This window comes from Garra rufa, unplaced genomic scaffold, assembly GCF_049309525.1.
Source record: "Garra rufa unplaced genomic scaffold, GarRuf1.0 hap1_unplaced_001, whole genome shotgun sequence".
Lineage (NCBI taxonomy): Eukaryota > Metazoa > Chordata > Actinopteri > Cypriniformes > Cyprinidae > Garra > Garra rufa.
The window spans coordinates 4066127-4087979 of record NW_027394276.1 but is presented as its reverse complement, the minus strand read 5'-3'; positions in this window follow the sequence as shown (position 1 = coordinate 4087979).

Here is a 21853-nt window from a genome sequence, read left to right as displayed (position 1 = left end):
TTTGAACCACATAGTTCAACAAAGCACGGCCGTTTTTAATGACCAACTAATAACTTCAGCTATTTACCTGATTAGAGTTCTCAAAAAAAGCAACTGTATTGAACATAGCAACTAATCACTCATTTAATATTTTTTATTCCCTGTCATTTCGCTGTATTTTATGTTTGATTTAGCACAGTTTCCCTCTTATACTCCGAAAGTTCCCTTAGGCATTTGTGCGCATGCGCACTACTCATAAATGTTGCTTTATAGAGGACGCACAAAAATACTGAATAAAATCATTTATATTTAGGTTAAACGTAGGTTATAGCTTTTACTTCATGTTAGCTTGCAAATTATGCCCAAGAACATAATTTATTAAGGCATATGTCTTGCTAACAAGAAACAATGCTTCTAACCACAGGTCACGTACGAAAAATAATGCCCAGTTTAGGCCATTCCACTCCACTGAAGGGGTGGAGCGGAAAATGAAAATAAATACGGCCTTTTAAAATTTAAATGTTCCAGCGATTTCATTCCGTCAACCCCTTTGAACAAGAGCTAATTTCAGGAGTTTGCAAGCAGTTTCATTTAAAACGGAGAGAGCTGTCTTCAGCCAGTGTTTTCTGTTTTACTGACATGAGAGTCAAGGCTCCGAGCTCTCGGTCTGCGAACTACACCACTGAGCCTCTTTAAAAGCATTTAAATAAAAACACTCCAGCGACTGTACACAATGTAAACAGAATATCATTTTAAAGAGCTATATTAAGCGCATATGAGCTGTTTATGTGGTTTACGGATGACCTTCGGGGCTGGCGTTTCTTCGTCCGTGTTCACAAAACTACATATTTTAAAGGCATTAAAAATAATAAAAAATAAAACACTCCAGCGATTGAACAATAATTGTAGATTAGTGTTTTTAAAACGTTAAAATGCTTGCTTATTTGTGCAGCATTTTTGTGGAAACGAATAAGCTAGTAAAGACTGTTTCATATGGTCTCATCGTTTGAACCACGTTAGTTCAACAAAGTACGGCTGTTGTTAACCTCACCAATAACTTATGCTATTTAACTGATTAGAGCTCTCAAAAAAATGCACCTGTATTGAACAAAGCACCTAATCACTCACGTAATATTTTCTTGCTCCCTGTCATTTCGCTGTATTTTATGTTTGATTTAGCACAGTTTCCCTCTTATACTCCGAAAGTTCCCTTAGGCATTTGTGCGCATGCGCACTACTCATAAATGGTGCTTTATAGAGGACGCACAAAAATACTGAATAAAATCATTTATATTTAGGTTAAACGTAGGTTATAGCTTTTACTGCATGTTAGCTTGCAAATTATGCCCAAGAACATAATTTATTAAGCCATATGTCTTGCTAACAAGAAACAATGCTTCTAACCACAGGTCACGTACGAAAAATAATGCCCAGTTTAGGCCATTCCACTCCACTGAAGGGGTTTAGCGGAAAATGAAAATAAATACGGCCTTTTAAAATTTAAATGTTCCAGCGATTTCATTCCGTCAACCCCTTTGAACAAGAGCTAATTTCAGGAGTTTGCAAGCAGTTTCATTTAAAACGGAGAGAGCTGCCTTCAGCCAGTGTTTTCTGTTGTACTGACATGAGAGTCAAGGCTCCGAGCTCTCGGTCTGCGAACTACATCACTGAGCCTCTTTTAAAAGCATTTAAATAAAAACACTCCAGCGACTGTACGCAATTTAAACATAATATCATTTTAAAGAGCTATATTAAGCGCATATGAGCTGCTTTATATGGTTTACGGATGAGCTTCGGGGCTGGCGTTTCTTCCTCCGTGTTCACAAAACTACACATTTTAAAGGCATTTAAAAAATAAAAAATAAAAACACTCCAGCGATTGAACAGTAATAGTAGATTAGTGTATTGAAAACGTTAAAATGCTTGCTTATTTGTGCTGCATTTTTGTGGAAACGAATTAGCTAGTAAAGACTGTTTCATGAATATGGTCTCATCGTTTGAACCACATAGTTCAACAAAGCACGGCCGTTTTTAATGACCAACTAATAACTTCTGCTATTTACCTGATTAGAGTTCTCAAAAAAATGCACCTGTATTGAACAAAGCACCTAATCACTCACGTAATATTTTCTTGCTCCCTGTCATTTCGCTGTATTTTATGTTTGATTTAGCACAGTTTCCCTCTTATACTCCGAAAGTTCCCTTAGGCATTTGTGCGCATGCGCACTACTCATAAATGTTGCTTTATAGAGGACGCACAAAAATACTGAATAAAATCATTTATATTTAGGTTAAACGTAGGTTATAGCTTTTACTTCATGTTAGCTTGCAAATTATGCCCAAGAACATAATTTATTAAGCCATATGTCTTGCTAACAAGAAACAATGCTTCTAACCACAGGTCACGTACGAAAAATAATGCCCAGTTTAGGCCATTCCACTCCACTGAAGGGGTGGAGCGGAAAATGAAAATAAATACGGCCTTTTAAAATTTAAATGTTCCAGCGATTTCATTCCGTCAACCCCTTTGAACAAGAGCTAATTTCAGGAGTTTGCAAGCAGTTTCATTTAAAACGGAGAGAGCTGCCTTCAGCCAGTGTTTTCTGTTTTACTGACATGAGAGTCAAGGCTCCGAGCTCTCGGTCTCTTTAAAAGCATTTAAATAAAAACACTCCAGCGACTGTACACAATGTAAACAGAATATCATTTTAAAGAGCTATATTAAGCGCATATGAGCTGTTTATGTGGTTTACGGATGAGCTTCGGGGCTGGCGTTTCTTCGTCCGTGTTCACAAAACTACACATTTTAAAGGCATTTAAAAAATAAAAAATAAAAACACTCCAGCGATTGAACAGTAATAGTAGATTAGTGTATTGAAAACGTTAAAATGCTTGCTTATTTGTGCTGCATTTTTGTGGAAACGAATTAGCTAGTAAAGACTGTTTCATGAATATGGTCTCATCGTTTGAACCACATAGTTCAACAAAGCACGGCCGTTTTTAATGACCAACTAATAACTTCTGCTATTTACCTGATTAGAGTTCTCAAAAAAATGCACCTGTATTGAACAAAGCACCTAATCACTCACGTAATATTTTCTTGCTCCCTGTCATTTCGCTGTATTTTATGTTTGATTTAGCACAGTTTCCCTCTTATACTCCGAAAGTTCCCTTAGGCATTTGTGCGCATGCGCACTACTCATAAATGTTGCTTTATAGAGGACGCACAAAAATACTGAATAAAATCATTTATATTTAGGTTAAACGTAGGTTATAGCTTTTACTTCATGTTAGCTTGCAAATTATGCCCAAGAACATAATTTATTAAGCCATATGTCTTGCTAACAAGAAACAATGCTTCTAACCACAGGTCACGTACGAAAAATAATGCCCAGTTTAGGCCATTCCACTCCACTGAAGGGGTGGAGCGGAAAATGAAAATAAATACGGCCTTTTAAAATTTAAATGTTCCAGCGATTTCATTCCGTCAACCCCTTTGAACAAGAGCTAATTTCAGGAGTTTGCAAGCAGTTTCATTTAAAACGGAGAGAGCTGCCTTCAGCCAGTGTTTTCTGTTTTACTGACATGAGAGTCAAGGCTCCGAGCTCTCGGTCTCTTTAAAAGCATTTAAATAAAAACACTCCAGCGACTGTACACAATGTAAACAGAATATCATTTTAAAGAGCTATATTAAGCGCATATGAGCTGTTTATGTGGTTTACGGATGACCTTCGGGGCTGGCGTTTCTTCGTCCGTGTTCACAAAACTACATATTTTAAAGGCATTTAAAAAATAAAAAAACACTCCAGCGATTGAACAATAATTGTAGATTAGTGTATTTAAAACGTTAAAATGCTTGCTTATTTGTGCTGCATTTTTGTGGAAACGAATTAGCTAGTAAAGACTGTTTCATGAATATGGTCTCATCGTTTGAACCACATAGTTCAACAAAGCACGGCCGTTTTTAATGACCAACTAATAACTTCTGCTATTTACCTGATTAGAGTTCTCAAAAAAATGCACCTGTATTGAACAAAGCACCTAATCACTCACGTAATATTTTCTTGCTCCCTGTCATTTCGCTGTATTTTATGTTTGATTTAGCACAGTTTCCCTCTTATACTCCGAAAGTTCCCTTAGGCATTTGTGCGCATGCGCACTACTCATAAATGTTGCTTTATAGAGGACGCACAAAAATACTGAATAAAATCATTTATATTTAGGTTAAACGTAGGTTATAGCTTTTACTTCATGTTAGCTTGCAAATTATGCCCAAGAACATAATTTATTAAGCCATATGTCTTGCTAACAAGAAACAATGCTTCTAACCACAGGTCACGTACGAAAAATAATGCCCAGTTTAGGCCATTCCACTCCACTGAAGGGGTGGAGCGGAAAATGAAAATAAATACGGCCTTTTAAAATTTAAATGTTCCAGCGATTTCATTCCGTCAACCCCTTTGAACAAGAGCTAATTTCAGGAGTTTGCAAGCAGTTTCATTTAAAACGGAGAGAGCTGCCTTCAGCCAGTGTTTTCTGTTTTACTGACATGAGAGTCAAGGCTCCGAGCTCTCGGTCTCTTTAAAAGCATTTAAATAAAAACACTCCAGCGACTGTACACAATGTAAACAGAATATCATTTTAAAGAGCTATATTAAGCGCATATGAGCTGTTTATGTGGTTTACGGATGAGCTTCGGGGCTGGCGTTTCTTCGTCCGTGTTCACAAAACTACACATTTTAAAGGCATTTAAAAAATAAAAAATAAAAACACTCCAGCGATTGAACAGTAATAGTAGATTAGTGTATTGAAAACGTTAAAATGCTTGCTTATTTGTGCTGCATTTTTGTGGAAACGAATTAGCTAGTAAAGACTGTTTCATGAATATGGTCTCATCGTTTGAACCACATAGTTCAACAAAGCACGGCCGTTTTTAATGACCAACTAATAACTTCTGCTATTTACCTGATTAGAGTTCTCAAAAAAATGCACCTGTATTGAACAAAGCACCTAATCACTCACGTAATATTTTCTTGCTCCCTGTCATTTCGCTGTATTTTATGTTTGATTTAGCACAGTTTCCCTCTTATACTCCGAAAGTTCCCTTAGGCATTTGTGCGCATGCGCACTACTCATAAATGTTGCTTTATAGAGGACGCACAAAAATACTGAATAAAATCATTTATATTTAGGTTAAACGTAGGTTATAGCTTTTACTTCATGTTAGCTTGCAAATTATGCCCAAGAACATAATTTATTAAGCCATATGTCTTGCTAACAAGAAACAATGCTTCTAACCACAGGTCACGTACGAAAAATAATGCCCAGTTTAGGCCATTCCACTCCACTGAAGGGGTGGAGCGGAAAATGAAAATAAATACGGCCTTTTAAAATTTAAATGTTCCAGCGATTTCATTCCGTCAACCCCTTTGAACAAGAGCTAATTTCAGGAGTTTGCAAGCAGTTTCATTTAAAACGGAGAGAGCTGCCTTCAGCCAGTGTTTTCTGTTTTACTGACATGAGAGTCAAGGCTCCGAGCTCTCGGTCTCTTTAAAAGCATTTAAATAAAAACACTCCAGCGACTGTACACAATGTAAACAGAATATCATTTTAAAGAGCTATATTAAGCGCATATGAGCTGTTTATGTGGTTTACGGATGAGCTTCGGGGCTGGCGTTTCTTCGTCCGTGTTCACAAAACTACACATTTTAAAGGCATTTAAAAAATAAAAAATAAAAACACTCCAGCGATTGAACAGTAATAGTAGATTAGTGTATTGAAAACGTTAAAATGCTTGCTTATTTGTGCTGCATTTTTGTGGAAACGAATTAGCTAGTAAAGACTGTTTCATGAATATGGTCTCATCGTTTGAACCACATAGTTCAACAAAGCACGGCCGTTTTTAATGACCAACTAATAACTTCAGCTATTTACCTGATTAGAGTTCTCAAAAAAAAGCAACTGTATTGAACATAGCAACTAATCACTCATTTAATATTTTTTATTCCCTGTCATTTCGCTGTATTTTATGTTTGATTTAGCACAGTTTCCCTCTTATACTCCGAAAGTTCCCTTAGGCATTTGTGCGCATGCGCACTACTCATAAATGTTGCTTTATAGAGGACGCACAAAAATACTGAATAAAATCATTTATATTTAGGTTAAACGTAGGTTATAGCTTTTACTTCATGTTAGCTTGCAAATTATGCCCAAGAACATAATTTATTAAGGCATATGTCTTGCTAACAAGAAACAATGCTTCTAACCACAGGTCACGTACGAAAAATAATGCCCAGTTTAGGCCATTCCACTCCACTGAAGGGGTGGAGCGGAAAATGAAAATAAATACGGCCTTTTAAAATTTAAATGTTCCAGCGATTTCATTCCGTCAACCCCTTTGAACAAGAGCTAATTTCAGGAGTTTGCAAGCAGTTTCATTTAAAACGGAGAGAGCTGTCTTCAGCCAGTGTTTTCTGTTTTACTGACATGAGAGTCAAGGCTCCGAGCTCTCGGTCTGCGAACTACACCACTGAGCCTCTTTAAAAGCATTTAAATAAAAACACTCCAGCGACTGTACACAATGTAAACAGAATATCATTTTAAAGAGCTATATTAAGCGCATATGAGCTGTTTATGTGGTTTACGGATGAGCTTCGGGGCTGGCGTTTCTTCGTCCGTGTTCACAAAACTACATATTTTAAAGGCATTAAAAATAATAAAAAATAAAACACTCCAGCGATTGAACAATAATTGTAGATTAGTGTTTTTAAAACGTTAAAATGCTTGCTTATTTGTGCAGCATTTTTGTGGAAACGAATAAGCTAGTAAAGACTGTTTCATATGGTCTCATCGTTTGAACCACGTTAGTTCAACAAAGTACGGCTGTTGTTAACCTCACCAATAACTTATGCTATTTAACTGATTAGAGCTCTCAAAAAAATGCACCTGTATTGAACAAAGCACCTAATCACTCACGTAATATTTTCTTGCTCCCTGTCATTTCGCTGTATTTTATGTTTGATTTAGCACAGTTTCCCTCTTATACTCCGAAAGTTCCCTTAGGCATTTGTGCGCATGCGCACTACTCATAAATGGTGCTTTATAGAGGACGCACAAAAATACTGAATAAAATCATTTATATTTAGGTTAAACGTAGGTTATAGCTTTTACTGCATGTTAGCTTGCAAATTATGCCCAAGAACGTAATTTATTAAGCCATATGTCTTGCTAACAAGAAACAATGCTTCTAACCACAGGTCACGTACGAAAAATAATGCCCAGTTTAGGCCATTCCACTCCACTGAAGGGGTTTAGCGGAAAATGAAAATAAATACGGCCTTTTAAAATTTAAATGTTCCAGCGATTTCATTCCGTCAACCCCTTTGAACAAGAGCTAATTTCAGGAGTTTGCAAGCAGTTTCATTTAAAACGGAGAGAGCTGCCTTCAGCCAGTGTTTTCTGTTGTACTGACATGAGAGTCAAGGCTCCGAGCTCTCGGTCTGCGAACTACATCACTGAGCCTCTTTTAAAAGCATTTAAATAAAAACACTCCAGCGACTGTACGCAATGTAAACATAATATCATTTTAAAGAGCTATATTAAGCGCATATGAGCTGCTTTATATGGTTTACGGATGAGCTTCGGGGCTGGCGTTTCTTCGTCCGTGTTCACAAAACTACACATTTTAAAGGCATTTAAAAAATAAAAAATAAAAACACTCCAGCGATTGAACAGTAATAGTAGATTAGTGTATTGAAAACGTTAAAATGCTTGCTTATTTGTGCTGCATTTTTGTGGAAACGAATTAGCTAGTAAAGACTGTTTCATGAATATGGTCTCATCGTTTGAACCACATAGTTCAACAAAGCACGGCCGTTTTTAATGACCAACTAATAACTTCTGCTATTTACCTGATTAGAGTTCTCAAAAAAATGCACCTGTATTGAACAAAGCACCTAATCACTCACGTAATATTTTCTTGCTCCCTGTCATTTCGCTGTATTTTATGTTTGATTTAGCACAGTTTCCCTCTTATACTCCGAAAGTTCCCTTAGGCATTTGTGCGCATGCGCACTACTCATAAATGTTGCTTTATAGAGGACGCACAAAAATACTGAATAAAATCATTTATATTTAGGTTAAACGTAGGTTATAGCTTTTACTTCATGTTAGCTTGCAAATTATGCCCAAGAACATAATTTATTAAGCCATATGTCTTGCTAACAAGAAACAATGCTTCTAACCACAGGTCACGTACGAAAAATAATGCCCAGTTTAGGCCATTCCACTCCACTGAAGGGGTGGAGCGGAAAATTAAAATAAATACGGCCTTTTAAAATTTAAATGTTCCAGCGATTTCATTCCGTCAACCCCTTTGAACAAGAGCTAATTTCAGGAGTTTGCAAGCAGTTTCATTTAAAACGGAGAGAGCTGCCTTCAGCCAGTGTTTTCTGTTTTACTGACATGAGAGTCAAGGCTCCGAGCTCTCGGTCTCTTTAAAAGCATTTAAATAAAAACACTCCAGCGACTGTACACAATGTAAACAGAATATCATTTTAAAGAGCTATATTAAGCGCATATGAGCTGTTTATGTGGTTTACGGATGAGCTTCGGGGCTGGCGTTTCTTCGTCCGTGTTCACAAAACTACACATTTTAAAGGCATTTAAAAAATAAAAAATAAAAACACTCCAGCGATTGAACAGTAATAGTAGATTAGTGTATTGAAAACGTTAAAATGCTTGCTTATTTGTGCTGCATTTTTGTGGAAACGAATTAGCTAGTAAAGACTGTTTCATGAATATGGTCTCATCGTTTGAACCACATAGTTCAACAAAGCACGGCCGTTTTTAATGACCAACTAATAACTTCTGCTATTTACCTGATTAGAGTTCTCAAAAAAATGCACCTGTATTGAACAAAGCACCTAATCACTCACGTAATATTTTCTTGCTCCCTGTCATTTCGCTGTATTTTATGTTTGATTTAGCACAGTTTCCCTCTTATACTCCGAAAGTTCCCTTAGGCATTTGAGCGCATGCGCACTACTCATAAATGTTGCTTTATAGAGGACGCACAAAAATACTGAATAAAATCATTTATATTTAGGTTAAACGTAGGTTATAGCTTTTACTTCATGTTAGCTTGCAAATTATGCCCAAGAACATAATTTATTAAGCCATATGTCTTGCTAACAAGAAACAATGCTTCTAACCACAGGTCACGTACGAAAAATAATGCCCAGTTTAGGCCATTCCACTCCACTGAAGGGGTGGAGCGGAAAATGAAAATAAATACGGCCTTTTAAAATTTAAATGTTCCAGCGATTTCATTCCGTCAACCCCTTTGAACAAGAGCTAATTTCAGGAGTTTGCAAGCAGTTTCATTTAAAACGGAGAGAGCTGCCTTCAGCCAGTGTTTTCTGTTTTACTGACATGAGAGTCAAGGCTCCGAGCTCTCGGTCTCTTTAAAAGCATTTAAATAAAAACACTCCAGCGACTGTACACAATGTAAACAGAATATCATTTTAAAGAGCTATATTAAGCGCATATGAGCTGTTTATGTGGTTTACGGATGACCTTCGGGGCTGGCGTTTCTTCGTCCGTGTTCACAAAACTACACATTTTAAAGGCATTTAAAAAATAAAAAATAAAAACACTCCAGCGATTGAACAGTAATAGTAGATTAGTGTATTGAAAACGTTAAAATGCTTGCTTATTTGTGCTGCATTTTTGTGGAAACGAATTAGCTAGTAAAGACTGTTTCATGAATATGGTCTCATCGTTTGAACCACATAGTTCAACAAAGCACGGCCGTTTTTAATGACCAACTAATAACTTCTGCTATTTACCTGATTAGAGTTCTCAAAAAAATGCACCTGTATTGAACAAAGCACCTAATCACTCACGTAATATTTTCTTGCTCCCTGTCATTTCGCTGTATTTTATGTTTGATTTAGCACAGTTTCCCTCTTATACTCCGAAAGTTCCCTTAGGCATTTGTGCGCATGCGCACTACTCATAAATGTTGCTTTATAGAGGACGCACAAAAATACTGAATAAAATCATTTATATTTAGGTTAAACGTAGGTTATAGCTTTTACTTCATGTTAGCTTGCAAATTATGCCCAAGAACATAATTTATTAAGCCATATGTCTTGCTAACAAGAAACAATGCTTCTAACCACAGGTCACGTACGAAAAATAATGCCCAGTTTAGGCCATTCCACTCCACTGAAGGGGTGGAGCGGAAAATGAAAATAAATACGGCCTTTTAAAATTTAAATGTTCCAGCGATTTCATTCCGTCAACCCCTTTGAACAAGAGCTAATTTCAGGAGTTTGCAAGCAGTTTCATTTAAAACGGAGAGAGCTGCCTTCAGCCAGTGTTTTCTGTTTTACTGACATGAGAGTCAAGGCTCCGAGCTCTCGGTCTCTTTAAAAGCATTTAAATAAAAACACTCCAGCGACTGTACACAATGTAAACAGAATATCATTTTAAAGAGCTATATTAAGCGCATATGAGCTGTTTATGTGGTTTACGGATGACCTTCGGGGCTGGCGTTTCTTCGTCCGTGTTCACAAAACTACACATTTTAAAGGCATTTAAAAAATAAAAAATAAAAACACTCCAGCGATTGAACAGTAATAGTAGATTAGTGTATTGAAAACGTTAAAATGCTTGCTTATTTGTGCTGCATTTTTGTGGAAACGAATTAGCTAGTAAAGACTGTTTCATGAATATGGTCTCATCGTTTGAACCACATAGTTCAACAAAGCACGGCCGTTTTTAATGACCAACTAATAACTTCTGCTATTTACCTGATTAGAGTTCTCAAAAAAATGCACCTGTATTGAACAAAGCACCTAATCACTCACGTAATATTTTCTTGCTCCCTGTCATTTCGCTGTATTTTATGTTTGATTTAGCACAGTTTCCCTCTTATACTCCGAAAGTTCCCTTAGGCATTTGTGCGCATGCGCACTACTCATAAATGTTGCTTTATAGAGGACGCACAAAAATACTGAATAAAATCATTTATATTTAGGTTAAACGTAGGTTATAGCTTTTACTTCATGTTAGCTTGCAAATTATGCCCAAGAACATAATTTATTAAGCCATATGTCTTGCTAACAAGAAACAATGCTTCTAACCACAGGTCACGTACGAAAAATAATGCCCAGTTTAGGCCATTCCACTCCACTGAAGGGGTGGAGCGGAAAATGAAAATAAATACGGCCTTTTAAAATTTAAATGTTCCAGCGATTTCATTCCGTCAACCCCTTTGAACAAGAGCTAATTTCAGGAGTTTGCAAGCAGTTTCATTTAAAACGGAGAGAGCTGCCTTCAGCCAGTGTTTTCTGTTTTACTGACATGAGAGTCAAGGCTCCGAGCTCTCGGTCTCTTTAAAAGCATTTAAATAAAAACACTCCAGCGACTGTACACAATGTAAACAGAATATCATTTTAAAGAGCTATATTAAGCGCATATGAGCTGTTTATGTGGTTTACGGATGACCTTCGGGGCTGGCGTTTCTTCGTCCGTGTTCACAAAACTACATATTTTAAAGGCATTTAAAAAATAAAAAAACACTCCAGCGATTGAACAATAATTGTAGATTAGTGTATTTAAAACGTTAAAATGCTTGCTTATTTGTGCTGCATTTTTGTGGAAACGAATTAGCTAGTAAAGACTGTTTCATGAATATGGTCTCATCGTTTGAACCAGGCCCGGTTCCAGAACTAAATCACTGAGGGTGCTTCCTAAATTAATGAGGGTGCTCTAACATTATACCATCATAGTCAACATTAGGGCGCGACACTGATGGCGCGCGTTGCTATTTTAAAATCAAAATACTTCATTTTTGTATGTAATGGCAAATTGATTATACTTTCGTTTTTTTTATTAACTTAATTTAGAAAAAAAAACGTTTGGAGCATTTTTGTTCGTAAAATATAAGTTTTTATTTTATTTTATTATTATTATTTTTAAGGAACAGCGCCCAGCGGTAGACTGATCAGTCTGTTAATTTGATCAGTTTGCCTACTCAAATCATCACGATTTGCATAAAATCTATAGATATGAAATAGTTCAAGTATAAAACAATGTTAGTTTAAACGTTAAACCTAGAGATAAATGTGCGGTATTAGGCGCATATCCAATAGTTTATGCAGAGAGTGGAAGCTGAAGACGCAGGACATGGGCGCCAGTGCATTTTTTTCAGTGGAAGCAATTTAAAATTATCTGTCATTTTTGCTCACAAAGGAGTAGGTTAATACATCATTCGGTACTGTAAAGGGTGTACTTTTATTTGTGTGCACTTAAAAAACAAAAAACGTATAAAATAGTTTTAAATTATTACTTAACGAAATAAAACAAATAGAAAACAAAAACTCTCTCATTATGTAATCCGAAAAGATAAATTTCTCTTTAAAGGCGTGTCCTAAAAGGATTTTTGTTATGCTGACTCAGAATACACTAGTTTATTAATATATAATTTAAATAAGCTTTACTCTTTCCGGCCCGACACATTCAGTGTTATGTATTTACATTTGTGGCAATTTTCAGCATATTGTGTGCTTGAGCGCGGATCTGTTCCAGCTGCGCTGCCGTCCGTAACGGTCTCGAAAGTGAAACCGAAAGTGAAGTCTCCTGTTGTTTCCACCAGCGCGGCATTTTTTTCTTCACCATAATTTATGGATGTCTAAAATATTAAAATAAGGAGAAACCTAAAACAGATAAAACCGGTGCCCGTCCGCCTCTGAACTTTGACGTGAAAATTGGCCTGAAGCCCAGCAACTAGAGGTGTAAAAAAGTCGGGCTAGTCGGCCGAGGCTGAAATGCAACGCTCTAATTGACTGCTTTGATGCGTTACAATAAGGTAGGGCATTGTTTTAATGCTTACAGCAGAAAAATAAATGTTTTTTTTTAATGATTACTCACTGGATTGTTATCTAAATCTGTAATAAAATGGCATTATTACAGCTTTAACTGAGGGTGCTATTGATTTCGTTTGAGGGTGCTTAGCACCCTCAAGCACCCCCGTAGAACCGGGCCTGGTTTGAACCACATAGTTCAACAAAGCACGGCCGTTTTTAATGACCAACTAATAACTTCTGCTATTTACCTGATTAGAGTTCTCAAAAAAATGCACCTGTATTGAACAAAGCACCTAATCACTCACGTAATATTTTCTTGCTCCCTGTCATTTCGCTGTATTTTATGTTTGATTTAGCACAGTTTCCCTCTTATACTCCGAAAGTTCCCTTAGGCATTTGTGCGCATGCGCACTACTCATAAATGTTGCTTTATAGAGGACGCACAAAAATACTGAATAAAATCATTTATATTTAGGTTAAACGTAGGTTATAGCTTTTACTTCATGTTAGCTTGCAAATTATGCCCAAGAACATAATTTATTAAGCCATATGTCTTGCTAACAAGAAACAATGCTTCTAACCACAGGTCACGTACGAAAAATAATGCCCAGTTTAGGCCATTCCACTCCACTGAAGGGGTGGAGCGGAAAATGAAAATAAATACGGCCTTTTAAAATTTAAATGTTCCAGCGATTTCATTCCGTCAACCCCTTTGAACAAGAGCTAATTTCAGGAGTTTGCAAGCAGTTTCATTTAAAACGGAGAGAGCTGCCTTCAGCCAGTGTTTTCTGTTTTACTGACATGAGAGTCAAGGCTCCGAGCTCTCGGTCTCTTTAAAAGCATTTAAATAAAAACACTCCAGCGACTGTACACAATGTAAACAGAATATCATTTTAAAGAGCTATATTAAGCGCATATGAGCTGTTTATGTGGTTTACGGATGAGCTTCGGGGCTGGCGTTTCTTCGTCCGTGTTCACAAAACTACACATTTTAAAGGCATTTAAAAAATAAAAAATAAAAACACTCCAGCGATTGAACAGTAATAGTAGATTAGTGTATTGAAAACGTTAAAATGCTTGCTTATTTGTGCTGCATTTTTGTGGAAACGAATTAGCTAGTAAAGACTGTTTCATGAATATGGTCTCATCGTTTGAACCACATAGTTCAACAAAGCACGGCCGTTTTTAATGACCAACTAATAACTTCTGCTATTTACCTGATTAGAGTTCTCAAAAAAATGCACCTGTATTGAACAAAGCACCTAATCACTCACGTAATATTTTCTTGCTCCCTGTCATTTCGCTGTATTTTATGTTTGATTTAGCACAGTTTCCCTCTTATACTCCGAAAGTTCCCTTAGGCATTTGTGCGCATGCGCACTACTCATAAATGTTGCTTTATAGAGGACGCACAAAAATACTGAATAAAATCATTTATATTTAGGTTAAACGTAGGTTATAGCTTTTACTTCATGTTAGCTTGCAAATTATGCCCAAGAACATAATTTATTAAGCCATATGTCTTGCTAACAAGAAACAATGCTTCTAACCACAGGTCACGTACGAAAAATAATGCCCAGTTTAGGCCATTCCACTCCACTGAAGGGGTGGAGCGGAAAATGAAAATAAATACGGCCTTTTAAAATTTAAATGTTCCAGCGATTTCATTCCGTCAACCCCTTTGAACAAGAGCTAATTTCAGGAGTTTGCAAGCAGTTTCATTTAAAACGGAGAGAGCTGCCTTCAGCCAGTGTTTTCTGTTTTACTGACATGAGAGTCAAGGCTCCGAGCTCTCGGTCTCTTTAAAAGCATTTAAATAAAAACACTCCAGCGACTGTACACAATGTAAACAGAATATCATTTTAAAGAGCTATATTAAGCGCATATGAGCTGTTTATGTGGTTTACGGATGAGCTTCGGGGCTGGCGTTTCTTCGTCCGTGTTCACAAAACTACACATTTTAAAGGCATTTAAAAAATAAAAAATAAAAACACTCCAGCGATTGAACAGTAATAGTAGATTAGTGTATTGAAAACGTTAAAATGCTTGCTTATTTGTGCTGCATTTTTGTGGAAACGAATTAGCTAGTAAAGACTGTTTCATGAATATGGTCTCATCGTTTGAACCACATAGTTCAACAAAGCACGGCCGTTTTTAATGACCAACTAATAACTTCAGCTATTTACCTGATTAGAGTTCTCAAAAAAAAGCAACTGTATTGAACATAGCAACTAATCACTCATTTAATATTTTTTATTCCCTGTCATTTCGCTGTATTTTATGTTTGATTTAGCACAGTTTCCCTCTTATACTCCGAAAGTTCCCTTAGGCATTTGTGCGCATGCGCACTACTCATAAATGTTGCTTTATAGAGGACGCACAAAAATACTGAATAAAATCATTTATATTTAGGTTAAACGTAGGTTATAGCTTTTACTTCATGTTAGCTTGCAAATTATGCCCAAGAACATAATTTATTAAGGCATATGTCTTGCTAACAAGAAACAATGCTTCTAACCACAGGTCACGTACGAAAAATAATGCCCAGTTTAGGCCATTCCACTCCACTGAAGGGGTGGAGCGGAAAATGAAAATAAATACGGCCTTTTAAAATTTAAATGTTCCAGCGATTTCATTCCGTCAACCCCTTTGAACAAGAGCTAATTTCAGGAGTTTGCAAGCAGTTTCATTTAAAACGGAGAGAGCTGTCTTCAGCCAGTGTTTTCTGTTTTACTGACATGAGAGTCAAGGCTCCGAGCTCTCGGTCTGCGAACTACACCACTGAGCCTCTTTAAAAGCATTTAAATAAAAACACTCCAGCGACTGTACACAATGTAAACAGAATATCATTTTAAAGAGCTATATTAAGCGCATATGAGCTGTTTATGTGGTTTACGGATGAGCTTCGGGGCTGGCGTTTCTTCGTCCGTGTTCACAAAACTACATATTTTAAAGGCATTAAAAATAATAAAAAATAAAACACTCCAGCGATTGAACAATAATTGTAGATTAGTGTTTTTAAAACGTTAAAATGCTTGCTTATTTGTGCAGCATTTTTGTGGAAACGAATAAGCTAGTAAAGACTGTTTCATATGGTCTCATCGTTTGAACCACGTTAGTTCAACAAAGTACGGCTGTTGTTAACCTCACCAATAACTTATGCTATTTAACTGATTAGAGCTCTCAAAAAAATGCACCTGTATTGAACAAAGCACCTAATCACTCACGTAATATTTTCTTGCTCCCTGTCATTTCGCTGTATTTTATGTTTGATTTAGCACAGTTTCCCTCTTATACTCCGAAAGTTCCCTTAGGCATTTGTGCGCATGCGCACTACTCATAAATGGTGCTTTATAGAGGACGCACAAAAATACTGAATAAAATCATTTATATTTAGGTTAAACGTAGGTTATAGCTTTTACTGCATGTTAGCTTGCAAATTATGCCCAAGAACGTAATTTATTAAGCCATATGTCTTGCTAACAAGAAACAATGCTTCTAACCACAGGTCACGTACGAAAAATAATGCCCAGTTTAGGCCATTCCACTCCACTGAAGGGGTTTAGCGGAAAATGAAAATAAATACGGCCTTTTAAAATTTAAATGTTCCAGCGATTTCATTCCGTCAACCCCTTTGAACAAGAGCTAATTTCAGGAGTTTGCAAGCAGTTTCATTTAAAACGGAGAGAGCTGCCTTCAGCCAGTGTTTTCTGTTTTACTGACATGAGAGTCAAGGCTCCGAGCTCTCGGTCTCTTTAAAAGCATTTAAATAAAAACACTCCAGCGACTGTACACAATGTAAACAGAATATCATTTTAAAGAGCTATATTAAGCGCATATGAGCTGTTTATGTGGTTTACGGATGAGCTTCGGGGCTGGCGTTTCTTCGTCCGTGTTCACAAAACTACACATTTTAAAGGCATTTAAAAAATAAAAAATAAAAACACTCCAGCGATTGAACAGTAATAGTAGATTAGTGTATTGAAAACGTTAAAATGCTTGCTTATTTGTGCTGCATTTTTGTGGAAACGAATTAGCTAGTAAAGACTGTTTCATGAATATGGTCTCATCGTTTGAACCACATAGTTCAACAAAGCACGGCCGTTTTTAATGACCAACTAATAACTTCTGCTATTTACCTGATTAGAGTTCTCAAAAAAATGCACCTGTATTGAACAAAGCACCTAATCACTCACGTAATATTTTCTTGCTCCCTGTCATTTCGCTGTATTTTATGTTTGATTTAGCACAGTTTCCCTCTTATACTCCGAAAGTTCCCTTAGGCATTTGAGCGCATGCGCACTACTCATAAATGTTGCTTTATAGAGGACGCACAAAAATACTGAATAAAATCATTTATATTTAGGTTAAACGTAGGTTATAGCTTTTACTTCATGTTAGCTTGCAAATTATGCCCAAGAACATAATTTATTAAGCCATATGTCTTGCTAACAAGAAACAATGCTTCTAACCACAGGTCACGTACGAAAAATAATGCCCAGTTTAGGCCATTCCACTCCACTGAAGGGGTGGAGCGGAAAATGAAAATAAATACGGCCTTTTAAAATTTAAATGTTCCAGCGATTTCATTCCGTCAACCCCTTTGAACAAGAGCTAATTTCAGGAGTTTGCAAGCAGTTTCATTTAAAACGGAGAGAGCTGCCTTCAGCCAGTGTTTTCTGTTTTACTGACATGAGAGTCAAGGCTCCGAGCTCTCGGTCTCTTTAAAAGCATTTAAATAAAAACACTCCAGCGACTGTACACAATGTAAACAGAATATCATTTTAAAGAGCTATATTAAGCGCATATGAGCTGTTTATGTGGTTTACGGATGACCTTCGGGGCTGGCGTTTCTTCGTCCGTGTTCACAAAACTACACATTTTAAAGGCATTTAAAAAATAAAAAATAAAAACACTCCAGCGATTGAACAGTAATAGTAGATTAGTGTATTGAAAACGTTAAAATGCTTGCTTATTTGTGCTGCATTTTTGTGGAAACGAATTAGCTAGTAAAGACTGTTTCATGAATATGGTCTCATCGTTTGAACCACATAGTTCAACAAAGCACGGCCGTTTTTAATGACCAACTAATAACTTCTGCTATTTACCTGATTAGAGTTCTCAAAAAAATGCACCTGTATTGAACAAAGCACCTAATCACTCACGTAATATTTTCTTGCTCCCTGTCATTTCGCTGTATTTTATGTTTGATTTAGCACAGTTTCCCTCTTATACTCCGAAAGTTCCCTTAGGCATTTGTGCGCATGCGCACTACTCATAAATGTTGCTTTATAGAGGACGCACAAAAATACTGAATAAAATCATTTATATTTAGGTTAAACGTAGGTTATAGCTTTTACTTCATGTTAGCTTGCAAATTATGCCCAAGAACATAATTTATTAAGCCATATGTCTTGCTAACAAGAAACAATGCTTCTAACCACAGGTCACGTACGAAAAATAATGCCCAGTTTAGGCCATTCCACTCCACTGAAGGGGTGGAGCGGAAAATGAAAATAAATACGGCCTTTTAAAATTTAAATGTTCCAGCGATTTCATTCCGTCAACCCCTTTGAACAAGAGCTAATTTCAGGAGTTTGCAAGCAGTTTCATTTAAAACGGAGAGAGCTGCCTTCAGCCAGTGTTTTCTGTTTTACTGACATGAGAGTCAAGGCTCCGAGCTCTCGGTCTCTTTAAAAGCATTTAAATAAAAACACTCCAGCGACTGTACACAATGTAAACAGAATATCATTTTAAAGAGCTATATTAAGCGCATATGAGCTGTTTATGTGGTTTACGGATGACCTTCGGGGCTGGCGTTTCTTCGTCCGTGTTCACAAAACTACATATTTTAAAGGCATTTAAAAAATAAAAAAACACTCCAGCGATTGAACAATAATTGTAGATTAGTGTATTTAAAACGTTAAAATGCTTGCTTATTTGTGCTGCATTTTTGTGGAAACGAATTAGCTAGTAAAGACTGTTTCATGAATATGGTCTCATCGTTTGAACCAGGCCCGGTTCCAGAACTAAATCACTGAGGGTGCTTCCTAAATTAATGAGGGTGCTCTAACATTATACCATCATAGTCAACATTAGGGCGCGACACTGATGGCGCGCGTTGCTATTTTAAAATCAAAATACTTCATTTTTGTATGTAATGGCAAATTGATTATACTTTCGTTTTTTTTATTAACTTAATTTAGAAAAAAAAACGTTTGGAGCATTTTTGTTCGTAAAATATAAGTTTTTATTTTATTTTATTATTATTATTTTTAAGGAACAGCGCCCAGCGGTAGACTGATCAGTCTGTTAATTTGATCAGTTTGCCTACTCAAATCATCACGATTTGCATAAAATCTATAGATATGAAATAGTTCAAGTATAAAACAATGTTAGTTTAAACGTTAAACCTAGAGATAAATGTGCGGTATTAGGCGCATATCCAATAGTTTATGCAGAGAGTGGAAGCTGAAGACGCAGGACATGGGCGCCAGTGCATTTTTTTCAGTGGAAGCAATTTAAAATTATCTGTCATTTTTGCTCACAAAGGAGTAGGTTAATACATCATTCGGTACTGTAAAGGGTGTACTTTTATTTGTGTGCACTTAAAAAACAAAAAACGTATAAAATAGTTTTAAATTATTACTTAACGAAATAAAACAAATAGAAAACAAAAACTCTCTCATTATGTAATCCGAAAAGATAAATTTCTCTTTAAAGGCGTGTCCTAAAAGGATTTTTGTTATGCTGACTCAGAATACACTAGTTTATTAATATATAATTTAAATAAGCTTTACTCTTTCCGGCCCGACACATTCAGTGTTATGTATTTACATTTGTGGCAATTTTCAGCATATTGTGTGCTTGAGCGCGGATCTGTTCCAGCTGCGCTGCCGTCCGTAACGGTCTCGAAAGTGAAACCGAAAGTGAAGTCTCCTGTTGTTTCCACCAGCGCGGCATTTTTTTCTTCACCATAATTTATGGATGTCTAAAATATTAAAATAAGGAGAAACCTAAAACAGATAAAACCGGTGCCCGTCCGCCTCTGAACTTTGACGTGAAAATTGGCCTGAAGCCCAGCAACTAGAGGTGTAAAAAAGTCGGGCTAGTCGGCCGAGGCTGAAATGCAACGCTCTAATTGACTGCTTTGATGCGTTACAATAAGGTAGGGCATTGTTTTAATGCTTACAGCAGAAAAATAAATGTTTTTTTTTAATGATTACTCACTGGATTGTTATCTAAATCTGTAATAAAATGGCATTATTACAGCTTTAACTGAGGGTGCTATTGATTTCGTTTGAGGGTGCTTAGCACCCTCAAGCACCCCCGTAGAACCGGGCCTGGTTTGAACCACATAGTTCAACAAAGCACGGCCGTTTTTAATGACCAACTAATAACTTCTGCTATTTACCTGATTAGAGTTCTCAAAAAAATGCACCTGTATTGAACAAAGCACCTAATCACTCACGTAATATTTTCTTGCTCCCTGTCATTTCGCTGTATTTTATGTTTGATTTAGCACAGTTTCCCTCTTATACTCCGAAAGTTCCCTTAGGCATTTGTGCGCATGCGCACTACTCATAAATGTTGCTTTATAGAGGACGCACAAAAATACTGAATAAAATCATTTATATTTAGGTTAAACGTAGGTTATAGCTTTTACTTCATGTTAGCTTGCAAATTATGCCCAAGAACATAATTTATTAAGCCATATGTCTTGCTAACAAGAAACAATGCTTCTAACCACAGGTCACGTACGAAAAATAATGCCCAGTTTAGGCCATTCCACTCCACTGAAGGGGTGGAGCGGAAAATGAAAATAAATACGGCCTTTTAAAATTTAAATGTTCCAGCGATTTCATTCCGTCAACCCCTTTGAACAAGAGCTAATTTCAGGAGTTTGCAAGCAGTTTCATTTAAAACGGAGAGAGCTGCCTTCAGCCAGTGTTTTCTGTTTTACTGACATGAGAGTCAAGGCTCCGAGCTCTCGGTCTCTTTAAAAGCATTTAAATAAAAACACTCCAGCGACTGTACACAATGTAAACAGAATATCATTTTAAAGAGCTATATTAAGCGCATATGAGCTGTTTATGTGGTTTACGGATGACCTTCGGGGCTGGCGTTTCTTCGTCCGTGTTCACAAAACTACATATTTTAAAGGCATTTAAAAAATAAAAAAACACTCCAGCGATTGAACAATAATTGTAGATTAGTGTATTTAAAACGTTAAAATGCTTGCTTATTTGTGCTGCATTTTTGTGGAAACGAATTAGCTAGTAAAGACTGTTTCATGAATATGGTCTCATCGTTTGAACCACATAGTTCAACAAAGCACGGCCGTTTTTAATGACCAACTAATAACTTCTGCTATTTACCTGATTAGAGTTCTCAAAAAAATGCACCTGTATTGAACAAAGCACCTAATCACTCACGTAATATTTTCTTGCTCCCTGTCATTTCGCTGTATTTTATGTTTGATTTAGCACAGTTTCCCTCTTATACTCCGAAAGTTCCCTTAGGCATTTGTGCGCATGCGCACTACTCATAAATGTTGCTTTATAGAGGACGCACAAAAATACTGAATAAAATCATTTATATTTAGGTTAAACGTAGGTTATAGCTTTTACTTCATGTTAGCTTGCAAATTATGCCCAAGAACATAATTTATTAAGCCATATGTCTTGCTAACAAGAAACAATGCTTCTAACCACAGGTCACGTACGAAAAATAATGCCCAGTTTAGGCCATTCCACTCCACTGAAGGGGTGGAGCGGAAAATGAAAATAAATACGGCCTTTTAAAATTTAAATGTTCCAGCGATTTCATTCCGTCAACCCCTTTGAACAAGAGCTAATTTCAGGAGTTTGCAAGCAGTTTCATTTAAAACGGAGAGAGCTGCCTTCAGCCAGTGTTTTCTGTTTTACTGACATGAGAGTCAAGGCTCCGAGCTCTCGGTCTCTTTAAAAGCATTTAAATAAAAACACTCCAGCGACTGT